Source organism: Rhipicephalus microplus, chromosome 1 (assembly GCF_043290135.1).
Source record: "Rhipicephalus microplus isolate Deutch F79 chromosome 1, USDA_Rmic, whole genome shotgun sequence".
NCBI classification, from domain to species: domain Eukaryota; kingdom Metazoa; phylum Arthropoda; class Arachnida; order Ixodida; family Ixodidae; genus Rhipicephalus; species Rhipicephalus microplus.
The window spans coordinates 227,859,576-227,877,280 of NC_134700.1; the positions used below are offsets into that span (position 1 = coordinate 227,859,576).

Here is a 17,705-nt window from a genome sequence, read left to right on the forward strand (position 1 = left end):
CTCAAGGTCCCACCAGCTCTGAAGGGTGGTCACGGCACCAAACTGAAATACTGTGTTCTAGCAGCGTAATTAATATAGTTATTGGCACTGTTTAGTTACAGGAGTTCGTACGCGAAATCAAGAAGCTTCGCTAACAACCTGACTCGGCTCTGCTCATGGGTGGACTTATGCACGCACCATGCAAGTGACTTTTGTTCTCTCGCGCACCGCAGTATTACCGGCTCACTGCACGTTTCCTATAATGAAAACTTTAATTTTCCTATTAAAGGACTTGAAGCAACGCACGCAACAAGTAAAAGATAGTGAATGCAGGGACTTGAACCAGACAGTTGCTACTCTACACTGGGGGACAAAGTAGAAATATGGGAGAGACAGAGAGAGAAAAAAAAATGAAAGGGAAGTTTGTGAACGCCTGTGACTATTGTGCAGTACCAGCGCCACATTCAGCGCCTTAAATGATCATTTGAACCTTCGCAGGGTGCTAAAATGAGCAGCCATATAGGCATGACTCTATGATATACGTGAGCATGATTCTTTTTCTTTGAATGACATACGAGTTTGTTGAGAAGAAACATGATTGAACACGGAGTGTGACTGGAGCCAATGTTACAATAATCATTCTTTTTTTTTTCAACGCGGACGCTGTTATGATGAAGGCAAGACCATTTGTCAAATTGTTGGCTCCGCTGGCACTCCGCGTCCAATAATTCTTCTCAAAAATTTTCCACATTATCCTGAACTTCTGCCTCATACGAGATGGCAAGAAATGAGAGCAGTTTACAAGGAAGACGTCTGATGGACCACCCGCCATCAAGGAAAGAAGAAAGAGGAATACAGGCGATGGGGGATAAAAATAGGCACAGGAGGTATGCTGCGAACTTTCGCAAGTGATAATAGAGAGATACAGGAGATGGAGGAATCTCATTCGTAATTCGCCTGAAAGGAACAAAACAAACGATGGGCAGAAAGAAATAGACAACCAACCAACTCAGGCGCATAAGCTCTTAAACAAAATGCGATTGATTTCCAAAGTATCAATGCGCGTTTATTTTAGACTGCTTTCGTTTCTTTCTTTTTTAAATCGCAGACGTGCAGTCTCCGCAGTCCGTACATTTCTTCGGTGGGAAGGTGGTGAGCTGCACTGGGATGGTCTTCTCAATAAAAGGTAAGTCGCCCTGATTTCGTGAAAGCGCACATTGCGTGAAAGACCTCCTTTCGACGGTTACGGGCCTACGGCCCTTAACGACAAAAACAACCAAAACTTACGAGCCAGTACAGCTCTTCCCTTATACCCCGCTCTGACTTCTCTAAGGGTCAACATGCCTTAGGCGCTTGCCCGGATCACTCCCGGGCCGATTTTCTCCGAGCGAAAACTTGGCCACGTTGTCCGCAGACAATCGGGGATCGAAATGAGCGCACAGTATCGTGTGTATAGTGCCGCTACGCGACACATTTACCCTGTATTGGTGGATGGGTTCACCCCCGCGGCAGAATGGGTGACAGGCGACCCAATTGGTCTGGACAGCCACGGGTCCTCGCTGCTTTTTCTTCGCTTTGAGAATCCGTTTGCCCGCTTGTGTGCTCCGCGTTTAGGTATGTGAACATGCCTCGAGAAACCATCCCATTTTCAAGGCGCAAGACAGAATATATGAAAAAAAAGAGAGAACGAACTAGCGAGTGGAATGGAGGGAGAGCAGTGAATAGTCGTAGTCCTTACTTCCATACGCGCATGCGCAACATCACAAAACTTCGACATGCTTCACATGCGTGCCTTCCGTTTTGCGTCAGGCGATAATGGTATCACCCACCACATCGAGCATCTGTATTCTTTTTGAGTTGTGCAACACTTAAATGTAGCTTGATAAACCATAGCAGTACAGATGTAATATAATGAGATGTAGCGATGAACATTAGCAATACAGATGTAATGTAATGAAATGTTTGTTTTACATAAGAGTTGTCAACACCGTAACCACAACTGACGCTAACCCAACATGGTCGCTCTATCACAGATACACATTTGCAATACTTATTACTTTGTTATCAAATTAGATATCCAACACCTCAACCGTAGCTAACATTGCACTGATATTACGCGTATATATAAATATGGTCTATTCTCAAAGGAGTTCCAAAACGTGACGTGGCTCTGTGGTATAGAACACCCGTTTGCAATGCAGAATGTTTAATGTTCCTTTTCACCGGGGATCTTGATCTTTATTCTTTGCATTCTTAACGCTCTCGCATTTAAATTACCAGTGTCTGTTATCTCCATTCCTCGGTAGATAGAGATTACTTGTGGTGCGTATCCGCATACCACGCCCCAGGATATACTGGTGAGGAAAGGGTTTGACGACGCACGCGACGGTACTTGCACGCTATCGATGCCATGACCAGGCACACATATTCACCAAACCCTCTTGCCCTCTCGCACCACTTCAGCGCAGCATTTAAAACTAGACAAATACCTACACAAGAACATCATTATGCGTACAATTTGTCTATTCTTTCACTCAACTTCATCGTATTGTTGTTCGTCTTGCGATGATCAAACTGTCGTTGAGAGAAAGAAAGCAGGAAAGAGGTAACTAGCAAACAAGTGAACTATCAAATAAATTAAAAATAAATAAATCGGAATATTCGAACGGAAGTCGTTAGAAAAGCCATAGACGATTCCTGGCGTCACTGTGGCAGGTTCCGAGGATGTCCGATGCGCGGTTGGGCTTCGCCACGACGCACAGATGCTGCTTCGCCACGATGCCCGCCTTCGCGACGGGCAAACGCCACGAAGCGGCAAACGAGACGTGACAACGTTTTCCCGCCGCGCGGCTGGCTCTTTCCGTTGCGCTGCATACGCCACCCGGGAGCCGTTTGACTGTCTGAAGCGCTTGCGCCCACCAAAGACTAACGCTACGCGTTACTGCATTCTAGAAAAAAAAACACACACAAAGAAAACACGCCGCATCGCGTCTGCGGATAGCAATCGAAAAAAAAAAAAACCCGAAAGAAAGGTCAAAATGCGGCCACTCCGCGCTTCCCAAATTGCCTTACGAATCGCAAATTCCCTTTCACTGTCACCGCATTCTCGGCACGCAGATTTCGTTACCCTACCTCCTTCCCCGTCTGCCTTCTTTTATTTTTTTTCAATTTTTTTGAAAATGCCTATTCATTGCCTTTGTTTGTTTCACCCTTAATGTCAATTTGCTGTTGATCTCTCTGTTTTTTTATTTTTCTTTAAAATGCCGCGCGTAGTCTTGAGGCTGCTTCAAGCGAGGCGATGTGTGTTCGGAAAGCACCGAGGGCAATAAAATAAGCACGTGGAATCAGCGATGACAATTGAAGTAGAGCTATAGAAATATAAACGAATAAATGAAGTAAATAAAAAGCACAGAAAGATATGGTTGAGGTCAAGAGAACAAAATAACGTGCATTCACACAAACAAAAATTTTATATTTGAAAAAGGAAAATACAATTCGTTCGTTCGGTTTATTCTGGCAAAGCTCAAGCCCAGCGTCGTAGTTCTGACCCCGAAAGATCACGAAAGTTCCAGCCGTCACGCAGCAGTTGTAGCAAACAAACTAAGAATGTTTTTTTAGAGATACAAGAGAATAAAAAAAAAAGAGGAACAACGTTTCTAAAAGATGCCGAATGGCAAATACGGTCTGTTGTCGCTTATTACTGATTTTCTCGACACCGTCCACAGCTTCGTCGCTTCGCAGTTGAGTCGAGAGGTTTGTCACGCCTGCAGCTGCGTAAAGTTTTCTACGACTTCGCGTTGCGGTCTCGTCTATGTTTTGTAAGTTTCCATTGTTTTCGAAGAACGCGGATGAAAGCGTGTACTTTATTTTGATGCTTAGCTTCGCCCAATTTCGCGCTTGACCGACGACGTCAGCTCTGAGCGTTTATTTTTATTCGCATCTCGCACAGCTCTCTCGATGCGAGCTCGAATAAACAAAATCGGTCGGTGCCCGCGAGGGACAACAGCCGACCGATCAATTGAGAGGCTTGGTAAAGAAAAAAAAGGAAAAGACCATGAGTGAGATGAGGCAGCAAGTAGAAAGGACCAGAGGATAATAAAATCAAAGAAGCGGGCGTTAATTTGATTATTTTTCCTGTATATTCAGTAAATATGATGTAGATACCGAGAAAGTTAACTGGACGAAAAGAAAACTTGTCCTCGGCATGGACTCAACCCGCACCTTCGTATCCGAAGGCTGCACCGACTACTATGAAACATGACTATGAAATATGACTGAAATATGAAATATGGTTTCTACTATGAAATATGACTCCTTTCTACTTGATTTTTCAAAGAATATATAGAAAAAATGAAGGGAACCTCTAGAAATTATATAATTTTAACCGAGAGCAGTGTTTTGTTTTGTAGCGAAGAAGCATAGGCGTGTGCTAGATTCCCAGTCGGGAAGGGAGGAAGAGGTAATAGATTCTTCGCAGTGCCCCCCCCCCCTCATCATTGTATTGGGCTGACTGCAGTTGCAGAGTCCCCCCCCCCCCCTCGCTATTATGTCAATGTAGCCCCGCCGCGGGGGTCTAGTGCCTAAGGTACTCGGCTGCTGACCCGCAGGTTGTGGGATGGAATCCGAGCTGCGGCGGCTGCATTTTCGATGGAGGCGAAAATGCTGCGAGCCCGTGTTTTCAGATTTGGGCGCATGTTAAAGAACCCCAGGGGGTCGATATTTCCGGAGCCCTCCACTGTACGCCGTCTCTCATAATCATATGGTGGTTTTGGGACGTTAAACCCCACATATCAATCTATTATGTCAATGTAGAGGACTGTCTTAGCCCTCGGCGCTCTTAGGTGACTAGGGTAAGCGGCTGATTTTTTTTTTCGAGGAATAGAGGTTACGGACACCAACAGCGATGGCGGCGGAGAACTACGGCGCCAAAAGCGACCCTTGTTGAGATATCGTAGCAACTTTCGCTGTAAAGGAGATGACAAAAAATGCCCACGCACACTTAACTGCCCTCACTGCACCTCCTTTAGGCGGTCACATGGAACAGAATAATTATTAAAGAAAAGTGTGGTATAGTGTTTCGGCTGACCTCCGTGCGAATTAGGATCAAGTCCGGGATTTGAAAACGCACGACAGCTTGGCTGTCATTAGCAGGGACACCCTATATACACTTGGTTACATTGTAGTGAGGAATATCGCACCACGTCTCCAGTAATCCTGCCGAGGTGCGCGGGTTGCATACTGATCAGGGACGTCACGTGTTTTTATTTCGAGGTTGTGGTGGTGACCGCGTTTTCTTATTCAGTGCTCGGCGTTGTGCAAGACCCGCGCTGCGCTTGAACCCCGGCGAAGGCGCTTACAACGTCGAACTTGTGTGAGTGGGAAAAGGAGGGGGGGGGGGGCGAAAATTCGCTTATTTATACTACGTACAGCAGGACGTCGCGCTGTGTGGAACCCGCCCTCGCTAATAAATGAGCCTTGGCACGTTCCCCGAGCGGACTAGCCGCCATGTATATGCGACGATCGAACCTTGTGTCCAAGAATACATTTTACTCCCCTTTCCCGACAAACCCTCGCCCCGCGCCGTCCCAAGGCTAAGGCAGAGCGCTTTAAATGGGTCCGCTCGCACTGTCCTATGCGAGTCCACTCACGAACAGAGTTTGGAGCTCCGTACGCGCGAATGAATGCCGTTCTCTGCTGCCGGCAGCAGAGATGCAGAGATACGACACATGCCGCGTCGGCTGCCAAGATACGAAAAATTGGCGCTCTGGTTTTCGATTCTCGAGGTGTGCTTGGAATTGCACATTATCTTTACAGAACACGAGACAGGCATATATCTTTCTCTCGCCCTTTCTCGCTCGTTTTTTTATTTCTTCTATCGTGTAGGTTTTACACAAGTGTGGCATTCCTATAGATAGCCGTATTTTGTAGTCATCACGTAAAGCTACGTAGTAATGGTAGCTCATGGTAGTAATGCTACGAATTTTCACTTCTGAGAAATATCGAATGTAAATGAAACGAAACAAAAATCACACACATCTCACCGTACGGGGATACCTGAGTAGTATGCGAAGCAGCCATGGGTCGACTTATAGGTCTGTAAAGGTTCATGGTTGCGCACATAGCCCCTTTGCGTGCCCTCGCCTCCACCGCACTCATGATAGTGTCTTCTTTCATACCACTAAGCTCTGTGTGTGTGTGAAAGAGAGAAGTAAGCGCTCCTATCATACAGAGCATCGTAGCGCTGTTATCAGTCCACAGCCATACCTGAGCCAGCGCCTCTTCTATTTTTGATGAGGCGCTGCGCTGCCTTAGCGCGCACCACAGTGGAGCGCGCGCTCTATCGCAGAGCCATCTAGCGGGTGCTCCGAGTACTAGCCTGGCTACGACAATGGACGAGGGAAAAGGCCCTGCCATAAGCTGCTTCGCATCTAAAAATTGCCGGTGACCCTGATTCTTGATTGCGGTGTCTGCTAGGGACATACGCACGACAACATTCGTGTTCCCTGGTGTTAACACTGTGTTTGGCCTCTGACACCAGATGCCATGAATAAATAAGCGCGAAATATCTGAACAAACCATCTGCTATTTCAACGAACAGATTTCCATAATATTTGTAATCATGACAGTTATTTGGCCTTTCTTTTAAGACAACCCATTTGCCAGTATGATATGTACTCCAAACAGGCACGGGTGAGCGATGGATCTCTGCGGTTACACGTAGCAAAAATAGTTCAGCTACATTCAGGTACAACCGTGCTTCCCTTAACAAAGAAGCTTCTTACACTGTCGGAAAACTGTGCTTCGTATTGAAAAGCTATCATCCCCATGGACCGGCCCGGGTTCTTTTCATACTATTTACAGAGAAGTTGTTTAAGCGAACGGTGGCTAGCGATTTGTCATGCAAAAGTTCTCATGTGGTTGTGCGTCACAGAAATCGGGTATGATTTGCTACCGGGTGCAGCAGGTTTGAGCGTAAAATGAAAACAAACACCTCAAAAAGAGAGAGAAAAAGAAAACAGAAGGAAAGTGAAAGAGAGAGAAAGAATGCAATAGAAAAAAGGAAAAAGAGAAAAGTAAGTATCAATAAAAGATAAAGGTATAGAAGATAAAAACAGATAAACAGAGAGAGAGGGGGGAACAAAGAAAGAATGAGAAATAGAAGGAAGCTATAAGCAGAGAGCGTGAGAGAAAATTAAAGAGAAGAGAGAAGGAAAATAAAGATAAAGAAGTAATAGAGCGAGAAAGAAGTAGATAGAAAGAAACGGATACACAAACAGTAAAAGACAAACAGGAAAATAAATAAAAACGGGACAGTCCGCCTAACTCCGATTTTTCTTCACGCTTGGCACCACTAGCGCGAAAGAGCCATAGCCTTTCTGCAAATGTATACCTGTAATCTTCAAAAAAAAATACGCAAGAAAAATGAAGGCGGTCATTACAAGAACGAAACGAGAATTTTACTCACACTGTTGCGAGATTAGTTCGTGAAAGAAGAGGTGATAACACCACAGAAACTGATGTAGAAAACAGCATTTACTTATTTTCTGTTTCTTGTCCCGTTTCTGTTCTCTGGGAACGCGGATTCAAGATAGCTGCTAATCCTAGTGCAACCTTTTTTATTTTTCGTTTTTACTCAGTGCGTTATCTCCAACCTATTTTTTTTTTCATGTGTTCATCTTGTTGATGCAGATATGAATATCGCCTTTCTGTACTTTTGTAGAGCGCAAGAAAACTAGTAGTTGAAGCGTAACTACGGAAGGAAGGAACATGGACAGAAAGGGTGTTGGGCTTTGGGCTACACTGTCGCTTTATTAGATTGATAGATTGATATGTGGGGCTTAACGTCGCAAAACCACCATATGATTATGAGAGACGCAGTAGTGGAGGACTCCAGAAATTTTGACGACCTGGGGTTTTTTAACGTGCGCCCAAATCTGAGCCCACGGGCCTACAACATTTCCGCGTCTATCGAAAATGCAGCCGCCATAACCGGGATTTAATCCCGTGACGTGCGGGTCAGCAGCCGAGTACCTTAGCTACTAGACCACCGTGACGGGGTGTCGGCTTATTAGATGCCAAGCAGTTTTTTTTTTTTTGACGCACGTGTGTAACGCCGTACGTACATGCATCCATACGAACGCACCACAACGCTTTCCCTTCGCCGCAGGTGTTGGAGCGGTACCAAGTAGGTCACGATGCAGCTGTGCATCAACACTATACTCCCCTCGCACGGTTCCCGCACAAGTGTGCGCTGACGTCACTCTCTCCGTCACCCGCATGCAGCCAGCTTGCCGCAGCACCCGAAGCTGCCGGCTCCTCTGCCCTCTCGCAACACACTTAACTCCCTTCACCCTCTCCACTGCCCACAACACTCGATCTCACGTCGAGTAAAAACCCTCTTTCGGCTCGTTTATCTGCGATAAAACTTACGGGAAACCCAACCCGCCTCCCATGCATTTGCGTTTCAAAAAAAAAAAATGTTTACTCTAGTAAATTCTACATCGAGTTTCACTTCAAACTGTTCTTCTAGCACCAACGTCGACTCCCGTCTCCCTTTTCAACTTGGTCAACGCCGCACGCATCACTGCTGCTTCGCATCCCATCAGGGTTCCCTTCGGGGAGATGGCCCATAATTTTTTTTGTTGTACTCTGGTTTTCAATACAACAATTAAAGATAACCTCAGAGTTGTTAGACTGGTATATCTCTCGGTTCACTACATCAGGCGTTGGATGATGAATATTCTATATAAAATGACCAAATATAAACTCTATGACACATACATTCACATGCCTATACACAAAAGAGTAAATCATGAGGTCTCATTCAGGGGAAATTTTAACAAGGTGATGAGGATTTCGTGAGCACGTACCGAAGTTGGTCCTCGAGATGGTGCATGCCAACGTTGCGTAAGTTACGTTCACTAACAAAGAAAGGAAGGGCATATTTCTGGGCTTGTTTTTAGACGCAAACTGATCAGAAATGACAGACACTGATACCAAGGAAAGTATTGTAGATGTTGTTTGTAGTAATTGTAATGTAAAGGTGAAGAGTTAACATTTAGATTATAATCACTGCTATTGACATAACTTCTACAGTACTTGTGTCATTGTCTGTTAGTTCTCATTAATATTGTGTTCCCTAACGATGACATAGCCCCGCAGGGGCGTCTGTAAAAGCAGGTGTTTGTTGTGTAGCGACACCATGGACCCGAGCTGACGGGGGTTTCGACCTCTCCCACGCTTAGCCGTGCGTGGTTGAGCCGTGTCCGGGGAAAATGGGATCATGAGGGTTGAGCCGATGCCGGGTGATTGGGCCTTTAAGGCCCCTAGGTAGAGGCAACACACCCATTTAGCCCCGGCTTCACGTACAGGGCACCCCTGGGCTCACCCACGCAGGGGAAATCGGCAGTCGCCTTTTCCCATCTCTCTCTTCCTACATCTTCATCTTTATATCTCACTTTTTACCCGTCCTGTCTTCTACTGTCTTCCATTTATTTACAATTTTCCTGGCGGCGAGAATTAACCCTTTGCAAATAGCCTACCTTGGTCTAGGCGCATTAGGCTATGGTAGCGTTGTAACGCTGGCGTCTGCAGGTTTCAGCATCCGCAAACTTGTAGTGTCCCCTCGTTGGGCTCTTTTATGGGTGGCCGCCAATGCTTCTGAAGAAAATTAAACAGGCATGCACAGAGCTTTTTCTCTGTTAAGTGATCGTACCACCTTAAAGCGCGTACGCACCCAAGACTTGGGTTTTTTCAACCGTTCAAATGAAAACTTCCTCCATTTTCATTTCATACATAGTGAGAAGTGGGGCAAGCAAGCGAGAACTGTATCCCCCTTTGTAGTAGCCAGGTGTCTTACAGAAACTCTTGGGGCAGGGTACAAAGTTACCAAGATGGCCAGTGGAGACCTCCTCCTCGAAGTTAAGAAAAAGGAACAGTTTGGGAAGCTACACAATCTTTCAACTTTTGGTGACTCGCCGATCACTGTGACACCACACAGATCAATGAAAAGAACTCGTGGAGTGGTGTCTGACAATGATTTGCTTGGCCTGATGGAAGCGGATTTTCTGGGGGGGTGGAAGAGTTAGAATGTGACCAATGTACAAAGGATCACCATCAGAAGAGACAACAAGGAAACACCATCAAAACACCTAATGCTCACGTTCGCTTCCAGTAATCTGCCAGAAACTATTCGAACTGGGAACACGATGACTTTGATCAGGCCATACATACCAGACCCACGTAGTTGTTTTAAATGCCAGAGGTATGGCCATGGCTCGCAAAGCTGTCGGGGTCACCAAACTTGTGCACAATGTGAAGTGTCAGGCCACAATTCCGACAACTGCAAAGAACCGTCACACTGTGTGAACTGTGGCGGAATCATGCCACATACTCACGGTCCTGTTCATTTTGGAAAAAAGAAAAAGAGATCATCACATGAAGATTAAAGTAAACCTCACATTCCAAGGAGCAAGAAGAAGAGTGTCGCCTTTTTATGGTTCCACTTATGCTGATGCGGGGCGTCAGGGGGCACCGCCACACCAGCTCTCGGCACTCCCTCGGCCAGCGCAGAGTGAGCTGTCGGCTGTGGCGCCTGCCCCCAAGGCGGCAGTAGTTCAGTCTACTCCACCTCCTTGCGAATCAAGACCGGAGACTCCAGGGTCCTCTGGTCTCAATGCCTCACCTCACCGGGCGAAGCATAAAACCCGAACCACATGTTTGCACGTACGGGCATCCATTGCCCCTGAGGAGGCATGGCCCCCTGGGGCGCGCCAAGAAAAATAAAAAGCCAAAAACGGGGCCGGTCGACCGTCCTACCTCATGAATCAACAAGTTCACTCCAACACAGGATACTTTCTGTACACGCAGCAGCATATCTTCTTAATATGCAGACAGAAATATTACAGTGGAACATCGGAGGCCTTCTTCGTAACCTCGATGACCTACAAGAACTCCTCCATGAACACAATGCAACAGTGTTGTGTGTACAAGAGACACAGCTAAAACAAACGCACACAAACATTTTACGTAACTGCGTAATCTTCCGAAAGAATAGAGATGATGTCATGCCATCATCCGGTGGTGTAGCTGTTATAGCTTGTCAAGGTATAACATGTACAGAATTACCCCTTCAAACTTCCCTCGAGGTGGTGGCTGTCCAAGCAGTCCTTCTAAACAAACTCGTCACCGTCTGCTCTTTGTACATACCTCCACACCACCGTCTTGAAAAACGTGAATTCCAGTCTTTAATAGACGAACTACATGGACCTTATCTGGTTCTTGGGCACCTGAACGCACATAGCATTCAGTCTGTGGGGTGATTCTCGCTGTGATGCACGAGGCCGTCTCATTGAACAGTTTCTCTTTTCTTCCGGTGCCTGTCTGTTAAATAGTAAGGAACCAACGTACTATAACATCGCCAACAAAACATACTCGTCTATAGACCTCAGTATCGTATCTCCTTCACTTCTACACCTACTGAAACGGAAAGTCATAAATAATCCATATGGAAGTGACCGTTTTGCTTTAGTTTTGAGTACACCAACAATATATGAATGTCCTCCACATGTTCCCAAATGGCTGATAAACAAAGCCGAATGGGAACAATTTCATAACATTACTCATTTAAGTTGGAGAGACATATGTGTGTTAGGCATATATATGAAGCTGTGCAGTGCTTCACAGCTTTTTTTACTGACGCAGCAGCCAAGTGCATCTCGCAAACATGTGGACTGCCCGGCAAGTGACGCGTGCCATAGTGGAACATTGAATGTCAAAATGTGCGAAAGGAGGAGAACAGGGCATGGAGGTTGCTGCGGAACTCACCGACAGCAGAAAACCTTGACAACTTTAAAAAAAATATTAAGGCAGTAAAACACGTCGGCACGCCAGATGAGAAAGTTGGCACAAGTTTTTAACAGGGATCAACTCTTCTACACAGGGGGCTAAAGTCTGGTACATGGTTAGTAGGGTAGCAGGAAGAAAAGTACGCTCACTCCCACTCCTAAACACACATGGTGACAGCCTAGAAGACCAAGCGAACTTCCTCAGCACACACTTCGAACGGGTGTCAAACTCGTCAAACTATACCCACGCTTTCCAAAAACACAAAACAAGGATTGAGAAGCAGAAACAAGAACACAAATGTACAAAACACGCAGCATACAACCAACCTTTCAGCTTAGCTGAGCTCCAAAGATCACTAAACTTCTGCAGTAATTCCGCCTTAGGTTCTGATCGAGTCATGTACGATATGTTGAAAAACTTCCCAATCAAAACGCAAAAAACCTTACTTTGCTTGTACAATGCTATTTGTTTTTTTTTACGCTATCCCTACTTCCTAGAAAGAAGCAATTATTATTCTCATTTTGAAAGAGGGCAAGCACCCTTCTTCAGTTTCGAGTTATAGGCTTATTGCACTTACAAGCTGCTTCTGCAAACTCTTCGAAAAAATGATAAACTGCCAACTTGTACATTCCCTTGAAACAGCAATTTACTCGACCCATTTCAGTGTGAGTTTCGAGAGGGTAGATCCACCACAGACCACCTTGTTCGCATCCAGGCACAGATCAGAAACGCTTTCGTTCGCAAATAATATTTTATCTCTGTGTTCTTCGATATCGAAAATGCTTACGATTCAACACGACGCTTTGTAATATTAAGAGACCTGTTCCATCTTGGCGTGCGTGGAAGAATGTTTACCATAATCGAAAATTACTTGTCAAATCGGACATTCCGTGTCCGACTGGGCAGCGTTCTTTCCCAAACATTTGTCCAAAAAAAAAAAACAGCAGTGCCACAAGGCGCGCATGGTGTACTTAGCTGCAAACTTTTTGTTATCAAAATGAATTCTTTGCAATTTTCCATCCCTCGAAATATGTTTAACTGCACATATGTCGATGACGTCCAGCTTGGGTTTAAGTCTTGTAATCTGGCCATGTGTGAGCGGCAGGTTCAGCTTGGTTTGAACAAAGTCTCCAATCGGGCAGAAGAAAACGGTTTCCGACTGAATGTACAAAAAAGCATGCGTGTTTTGTTCTCCAGGAAGAGACGAATTCACTCGGAACCTAATATTCAATCGCATGGGCAACGTCTTTCTGTTAATACTGAACACAAATTCTTAGACCTAATCTTGGACGTCAAGCTAACCTTCATACCACACATCAAATATCTAAAATACAAGTGCATAAAAGCCATGAATGTTCTAAAATTGTTGTCACGCACTACGTGAGGCAAACTCAGTGTGGTGTGGACCTATTTCTATGCAGTGTGGACCCATTTCTGTGTGGTGTGGACAATCAGTGTTGAAAAACGTGAACTCATTGTGTAAGTGTAGTGCTATGTACATATGTATAGCCTTGTGTTTCCTACAAAATGTGCGATGCCGACTTTTTTGAAAGAGAAGAGGAGTAGCAGGCGCCACGCATTGGCACCAACCACGCCCTACATACATTTATTTAAAAAAAGTGAGAAGTGTCTGATCAATTTGTATACAAGCCTCATACGTACTTGCCTAGACTATGGGACAATAGCATATCAGTCTGCGACACCTTCTGCCCTTAAAATGCTTGACCATTCTCATCATCTAGGCATCCGTCTCTCTACCGGTGCTTTTCGCACTAGCCCCGTGGAAAGCCTGTACCTGGAATCGAACGAATGGTCACTTCACCTACAGAGAGGTTACATGTCTTTCAAATATCATCTTAAAGTGAACGCATACAAGGAACACCCTTCACATTCCGCAATTAACGACATGTCAAGCCTTGCTGTGTATGAAAAACGGCCTTCTATGAGATAGCCCTACTCACTCCGTGTGAGGGGCCTAGCAAAGGGAACCGGTGTGCCACTTGAACACCGTTTCATGACTCCCGCAGTATGCCTGCCACCGTGGCAGCGGCAGGCGATAGATTGCGAAGTGTCTTTCTTCGAGGTTACCAAGCACGCACCAATTGCGCATATTAAGACATACTTCCATACTTCCTAGATCTACAACAGAAATGCATATGTCCTGAGTTTGTCACGGATGCTTCAAAGTCCAACACTTCTGTCCCGTACAGAGCCGTTGGCCCATCTTTTTTCGGAAGCTGGCATACTGCACTCTGATGCAAGAATTTTCACTGGTGAAGCTTATGCGATACTCGTGGCCGTTAAACACTTCGAACAAATAAAACTCAGAAGGCAATAATATATACAGATTCGTTAAGCGTAGTAAAAGCTCTGAAAACTCTTAAAAAGCACAAAAAACCCTGTCCTTGTCTTGCTTTATTCGCTTTTATGCACAGTCTACTCATCCAAGCAGCATGTTGTAGTTTACTGGGTGACACCGCGAAATACAAGCCAACGTTCTGGTGGACCAGCTAGCTGGATGCGCCTACAAGACCGCTACCAATATATCAATACCAATTCCCACACCCGACTTGAAACCTTTTCTGAAACGAAAGCTCATGGGTTATTGGCAGAGCACATGGGGCACACACACAGGTAATAAATTGCATGTCATCAAGCCGCAACTTGGCCATTGGCCGCCAGTATCAAAATCACGCCACACAGAAGTAATACTTACAAGGTTAAGAACAGGACATACATACACTACACATTCATTTCTTTTGTCTGGCGGCGACCCACCGTTTTGTGATAGATGTAGAGCAGCACTCACCGAACTTCACATTTTAGTCAAGTGTAAACAATTAGACACGCTGAGAAGACGACACTTTCCATTACCCTACCGACAACATATACCACTTCATCCTGCAATGTTCGTTGGTAGAGAACCACTTTTCGCCCATAAATCGTTGTTGGCTTTTCTGAGAGAACTCCGTAACTTTGATGTGATATACCCGGGCATTCCGTAGCACGACCTCTCCAGAGGAGTCTTTACTGCGGTGGCTACACTGAACAAAGCACTTGCCTCACGGCCCTTGGACGCAAGGGTGTGAACAATCGAGGCACTTGTGCTAATGCCATATATGTCCACCATGGTTGATATTATCACAAACTTTAATCATTCATTAACACCAAACACTTTTCACGGCATAGTCATGATTTTATTACTTCTATATTTTTACCCACCTTAGCGCGACGAATTTTAAGGCCCTTAGTGTACAGCCGCTAATCACAATCATTGTCCACATCTCTTGTCCCATGAACTGGCGCTCTTTGGCTATCATATAAACCTTGCGCCACAAAGCACCAAACATCATCATCAACGATGACATAGAGATTACAGTTCAGTAATTTGCGAAAATAAATAAAGTATACGCTCTTACTTTTCCCTGGAGCTTATGACTATTATATATCCCCCATTCCTTAGTGAAGCAGCACGATTGTCTTGTAGTTAATGTATTGCGTGATTGTCCTCCTTTATTTGTTTTTGTCTGTCAAAGAAAGGGAAAGATAATAATATTTAATGAAATTCATGGAGTTGTGAAACGGGAATTATGAAACATTTAGAAATCTCGCTTCTGAAAGAAAATTACTAAGCGAGTTAGAGTCATCAGAAATACTTAAGAATACAAAGAAGGCTAGCAACAGTGAAATACGTACATTGCGAGATCAGGGAACCACTGTCTACGCTGAAGCGAGAATGAGTGTTAGGAGCTACCCTTGAACTCATAACGTTTTATTCTTTTTACTGACTCGCCAGGTTAACCTGCTTTTTTCTTTTTTCTTTCTATAGTTCCTATTATAATGAGTCTCGCAATACGTTGAAAGGCGGAAATGTTATTGCCGCATTCCCGGAGCCGCGTGAAAGATGCAGGAGCATAACCTTCTTAGTGGCAGATGCTGGATGTATTGGGCGAAAGCATCATATTAGAGGGAGATGAGAGAAAAGTAGAGTGGCTCGCTGCCGTGAAGGCATCAATCGTAGTTTGCTTCTCTTTCTGACATCAATGCGTTCGGAACCTCTGAAACAAATTGAGACAGAAAAAAAAACTGCACTCAAGGAAAGCTGCACTGCGAGGCAAAAACTGCACTCACTCATTAGGCAAAACTGCCGCAGGCGCGACCGTGTTGCGTAATGTGTTCCCCGCATACAATCCTTCAGCGTTTTCCAAGGTGCGTACGTCTTTTATAACTACTTCAACGATTCGTGAGATCGTAAAAGAAGCCCCGCTGCTGGCGTTTTCGTATTACCCGTTCTACCAGCATACACCGAAGGTATTGCGACGTAGTACTGCAATACGGCTGTAATGCCTCAGAAAAAAAAGATAACTACAAAAAAAACCTTTTCCTAGGTTTCCGAAGGAGTCTCGGCTGCATATTCGTTCGCGCTAATGATTCATGGCTATAGCACATGTGGCCGCCGGGAGAACTATAAAAGCTTTCGCGCGATCTTCGCGACTGGCAGTAAAGACCACCACGTAACGAACGAGCTCTTCGGACTCTACCTCATTACGATGCACTATAACTCTTTCTTCTCGTTTGCCACGGACGCCGCTTGGTGGCGTCGTCTTCGCTGGCCACGTGGCTAATGTGCTTCTTGTGCTGCGAAGACGTTCCCGGTTTTATTAGGTTTTTCTTTCTTTCTTATTTCTTTCTTTCTTTCTTTCTTTCTTTCTTTCTTTCTTTCTTTCTTTCTTTCTTTCTTTCTTTCTTTCTTTCTTTCTTTCTTTCTTTCTTTCTTTCTTTCTTTCTTTTGCTAATGTATGATTAATCAAAGCGCAAAGCAAGAAGAAGCGCGAGGAACTCACCATCATCGGTGCATACTGTTTCGGCGACTCTTGTGCGATCTAACTCGAGTTTACGTTGACGAGCTTTTTGGGTAGACCACTGACGTCGTTGACGAACGTGGGTAGTGCTCATTGTCTTTATTGCGAACCCTAACCAATAGCGTTAGCGGTGGTAAGGACGTACACAGGCTTTTCACTGCCGTAGAAAGACGCAACTATAGTACACTGTTGCCGAGCTGAAGAATAACAAGCTGATTTGTTTCCTTCCTCTCTTTGCGCAGAAGCATCTGACGAGCAGTCCATGTTGTATACCGGGTAAAGGTTTTTCGGTGGCGAAGCTCGCCAATTTTGATACAATCGCAAGTCAGGAAGATGGGTGTTCAGGGGCGGTTCGTCAAAACGGAAGACGAAAAGAAAGGCGAGAAAGCGAAAAGGTGGTTGGAGGGAGGGCACGTGTACTGTGTGATCACTTGCGTGAACGGTAAAGTTCGCCTAGGTATCCTTTTTGTCTATACGCGAACGTACGGCTTGAGGGTTGAGGCATGGTAGCTATATGGACGCAGTCTTTTTTTTTCTTCTGGGCCTCACTCTGTGTCCTATCACCCAACCCCTGTGGTCTTAGTGTGCGGCCATGACCTCTTTGTCAGGACTGATAACGCCGTCATTGAGGGCGTTTTCGAAGTATAACGTATATGCGTGATTTGGCGAGTCGATATTGGTTTCACCAGGTAAATTATTCCGACTTTATCGCTCCGCGGTTATTACCAGATGGCCACCTTTCCCAAATTTCAAGTCGGCTACGGACTATTCGTACGAAAGACTTGAATTTACTCATTTGAACAGACCAGCTATTTGCACTGGCTAAAAAGTTAACTGTTCTCATTGCTTTAATTACAGCCGAAATTATTGTTTATATGCATCGGAAGATGCCTTCTGTCAAAAGAAAAGGGGTGCCGCAGACACATTTCTTGAAAAACCTTGCATATATATATATATATATATATATATATATATATATATATATATATATATATATATATATATATATATATATAT

General features: G+C 44.9%; 1 protein-coding gene across 1 annotated transcript in view; it reads left to right on the plus strand.

Annotated features, from left to right (window-relative positions):
* The first annotated feature begins 1,144 nt into the window (after positions 1–1,144).
* LOC119159572 (adenylate cyclase type 5) overlaps positions 1,145–17,705 on the plus strand; it is a 258,967-nt gene continuing 242,406 nt past the window's right edge. Inside the window, exon 1 of the mRNA XM_075891501.1 lies at positions 1,145–1,165. The gene's annotated coding sequence lies outside the window, so the exon portion shown is untranslated. The remainder of the gene's footprint in view (positions 1,166–17,705) is intronic.